This window comes from Microtus ochrogaster, chromosome 22, assembly GCF_000317375.1.
Source record: "Microtus ochrogaster isolate Prairie Vole_2 chromosome 22, MicOch1.0, whole genome shotgun sequence".
Classification (NCBI taxonomy): Eukaryota; Metazoa; Chordata; class Mammalia; order Rodentia; family Cricetidae; genus Microtus; species Microtus ochrogaster.
The window spans coordinates 26,200,052-26,204,154 of NC_022023.1; the positions used below are offsets into that span (position 1 = coordinate 26,200,052).

Consider the following 4,103-nt stretch of genomic DNA (forward strand, 5'->3'; position numbering starts at 1 on the left):
AGGGAGGACGGAAGGAAGGAAGGAAGGAAGGAAGGAAGGAAGGAAGGAAGGAAGGAAGGAAGGAAGGAAGGAAAGAAGGAAGGAAAAAAACTGCCCATTTTATAGGAATCAAGTTTTAATGTCAAGTCTTGTTTTCAAGCAGTGAGATGTCTGATAAGCATGGTTATGTATATCAGAATCCAGTATTTTGTAACTTTAAGTTCTAAGTATATTCCTTTGTATCCATTCGTGTGTGTGTGTTCATGTGTGCAAGGGTACATGTGTATGGAGACGGGTGAGTGTGTGTGGAGCTAGATAGTAAACTTTGGCATCATCCTTAGGGTACCATCCCTCTCCTCGGAGACCACATTTTTCACTGACCTAAAATGTGGCAGTTGGGCTAAACTAGCTTGTCAGCAAACCAAAAGGACCCTCCTGTCTCTGCCTCTCAGGTACTGGGATCGTAAGATGTGTTATGAGGCTTGACTTCTTCATCCGGGTTCCAGTATTGAATTCAGGTCCTCCTGTTTGCAAGGCAAGCACTTTATTGACTGATCTCTGCCCTCGGCCCTGTAGTGGTATTCTTCACTTTAAAATATGAAAGAACAATAGCACATAGTGGACATCCCTCACCTGCTATGTACATGCAAGGACTCTGGTTATTGGAAAAGGTGACCATTACAAAGCATGCTGGGTTTCCCTTCTTTTCAGCCTGCTATACAAATACGGGGTCTAAAATGTGCACATCACTCTTTTGTAACTTTCTACCTGTTGTGTATTCTTTCCTCTGAGTTTGAAACACTCCATCCTGCAGGGAAGCTCCTTAAACAGGAAGGTACACAACTCAAAATATCTTCATAAGTCCCCGAAACGGACCAGATTCACTAGGCCCCGTGCAGCCAGAGTAAGCAATCCAAGTCGAGAGTTCCTCTCAGTCCCAGCTAAGCCAAACTGTAAAGAAGACTCTGAGGCCAAAGCAGCTGCCTGGAAGAAAGCAGCCAGGACGCCTGGAAGAGGTTTAGGAAAACTGAGGCACCTGGAAAGGACCCTCCCCAACTGCTGAGTTCCACGCAGGCTGTGCAGTGTGCTCCAGGCTTAGTTTTTGTGAGCTTGTCACCCAGCTGGGGTGGGCTTTGGTGATGCAGCTGTCTTATTTCTGCTCCTGGAAGTAACCTCTCTCATATTCCTGTGAGTAATCCTAAGAAAATGGACTGGTACACCCAGATGGACGTCGGTGGTAGCTGACTTGGTCTGTTGTGGGCTCCCTGTCTGGGGTGAGTAGAGGTGTGTGCTGCACCTCCCCGGGAGAAGGTTTGTCACACAGCACCACCTCAAACAGTGTGCTCTGTTTCTCTGGAATCACCTTCCTCTCCATATCCAACATCACTTTCTGAGAGTGCCATATGTAAGGAAGTTGAAGGGACAAATTCTTAATCTCCATTGTAAGACTTAGAAAACATTTGTGGAGGTCTATAAACTTCTGACTTCCATTTTTAACGTATTTAAGAATCAATCAGCTTAGAAACAACAGAGTTTGCATGAAACACTAACTGCCTTTGAAACGGCTGGCAGTTGGTTTCCTTGCTCCTCTAGGACTTCCAGCTCCTTCTCTCCTCTTGCAATGCAATGCTGCCTTCAATGCCTCTTTAAAAGGAGGCTTTACGGTTTTGGAGGAGCTTGCTGGTTTCACAGCCAGTTTCGCCACTGCAGCAGAAAAGAGACTGCATGTGTAAGCCAGCTGAAGTCATGCGCAGCAAGAATCAGGGCTGCAGGACACACTGCCCTCAAATTGCATTTGGAAACAGCTTTTCCCAGTATGGCATGGGAAACCAGGGATTCTTGCTCACAGTCTGCCAGGCTGTTACATTTCTAATCCGGCCTGGCATGACCCATTAGACTTCAGAATTGTGAAGGTCACAGGGAAACCAAACAAGGGTTTCCACTGGCATCCAAGTATACCCACCCTGGCTTCCTGCCAGACCTGGAATACTGTCCCCCACCAATTAATGTGAGGCCTGTTTCTTTATAAGAACGGGAGGTCTAGGAAGGCTCAGCCAGAAGGGACAACAGGTTTAGCTGAAGGCCCCCTTTATGGCTGCTGCAAACATCGGTTGTTTAACTGTCCAGCTTGGATCCTCATTTCGGCTCTTCAACTTTGCCTGTAAGGCAGAGGTACCATTTTTGTAGGAAAATGCTTGGAATTCCTATGAGCTAGAACACTGATCTACAACATTCAGTACAAGTTAATTTCCTGGCTTTAGGAGGAAAGTTAGTTTTCAAGAAGCCTGCAAGGGTAACATGTGTACCTTTAATCCTGGCACACAGGAAGCAGAGGCAGGAGGATCTCTGTAAGCCTGAAGTTAACCTGCTCTACATAATGAATGGCAAGCCAGACTAAAACATTAATCCAATGTGGTCCAGGTTCAGAGGCTATAGATGGCTGAGAGCTCAGGTGCCAGTGAGTGCAATGAGCATGTCATCTGTCCACTCTTCAGTGGCCTTTCAGATAAATTTACTAAAGCAGAAAACAAATAAACCAGATGTGATAAAAATGAATTTATCACTCAGAATGCAGCTACTTGTTACACATAATTCCTCATTGGTGAGAAGAGGCTGTCATACACAGGTGGTGGCATCCCAGAGGGGACCAGCTCCAGCTATCATCCTGAAAGATGCTTAGCAAGGCTCCTTCAGTCACAGAGAGACAGGACTGACTTTTTTTACTTGTGTTCAGTGTCCAGCTCAAATCCCAGCACTCAGTGGTTTGCTCTGGTCCTGAATCAATGGCTGTTGCCTGGGACCACTGTGTAGCACACTCCATTTCACACACTGTAATTGTTGCTAAGGAGTGGATTACTTCCCTAAGTCAGTGATTGAGCCTTGTGCATTTCTCAAGTCCTGCCCTCACTGTTTCTGATATAAAGTACAGATAAAATGCGAAATAAATGTAAACTGCCAAAAATCAAAAAAAGGATTAGGAATTTGTATGCTAGCCATGTATTACATAACCAACTTTTGGTCATTTCCAATCACACATACCCTGCTCGTCCTGTAAGATCACAATGAAGCTGACAAGAGCTCACTGTCAGCCAATGGGGGCAGTAGGCGTCCTGACACTCAAGCACAATATGTTATTTGCATATGTGGGGTGATGCTGGTGTGAGCAACCCTACTGTACTGCTGTGTGCATAAAATTACAGCAGAGATAATTATGCATGATATGTAGAACTTGATGATGATGATGATGAGTGAATGCTACTTGTTTATGTATTTGCTTTATCGCTTTCATCATTATAATACAGTGAAACCCTTTCCATATTTATACAGAAGCATACTGTAAAGGCATAGTTGTATTCCTTTAACCCAGTCTCATACATTTCAATTTTTAGCATCTCTTATCACTTTTATCTTCTGTTTCAATTAACAAAACTTCGTGATGTGGTGTTCATCTCGACCCTAAGAGCTGTGGGTTATACCATATAGCCTGAATATGTGTGAGTTCACACAATGACTTAATCATCTAGCAATGCATCTGTGAATATGATCTGTAGTTAAGCAATGTGGGGCTGTATCTAGCAAAGCTGTTTTCGAAAAACTACAGCCAAATGATAGGCAATATTCCAAAAGCAGAAGCAACCTCATGGAAAAAAGCGTCACATGCAAACTGGATGTTCAGCGGAGAAATATAAGGCTCTGACATATTTATTACTCACCCATCTCAACAAGCTTATCTGGGGAGAGGAGATGGCTCGTAGCATGAGAACTCGAGTTCAGATCCCAGCACCCATGTAAAAGCTGCACAAAGCAGTGGAACACATGTGTAATCTCAGCACTGAGGAGGCAGAGTCCGGAGCCTATTGACCTAACAGTGTAGCCAAGTCATTGAGCTCCTGGTCAGTGAAAGACCATGTCTCAAAAGAAAAAAGTTGAGGTGGAGAATGATTAAGGAAGCTGATTGTGATTGATGTGCAGCTGCATACATACACACATACATGTGTAGCTGCACACACATATACACATGTGCAGCTGCACACACATATACACATGTGCAGCCACACACATGTGCAACTGCACATACACACATACACATGTGCAGCTACAGACACACATACACATGTGCAGCT

At 44.4% G+C, this 4,103-nt stretch overlaps 1 protein-coding gene across 1 annotated transcript in view; it reads right to left on the reverse strand.

The window, feature by feature from the left end:
* Positions 1 to 4,103, reverse strand: part of Cers3 (ceramide synthase 3) — a 93,930-nt gene that overhangs the window by 21,657 nt on the left and 68,170 nt on the right. The gene's annotated exons all lie outside the window — the stretch shown is intronic.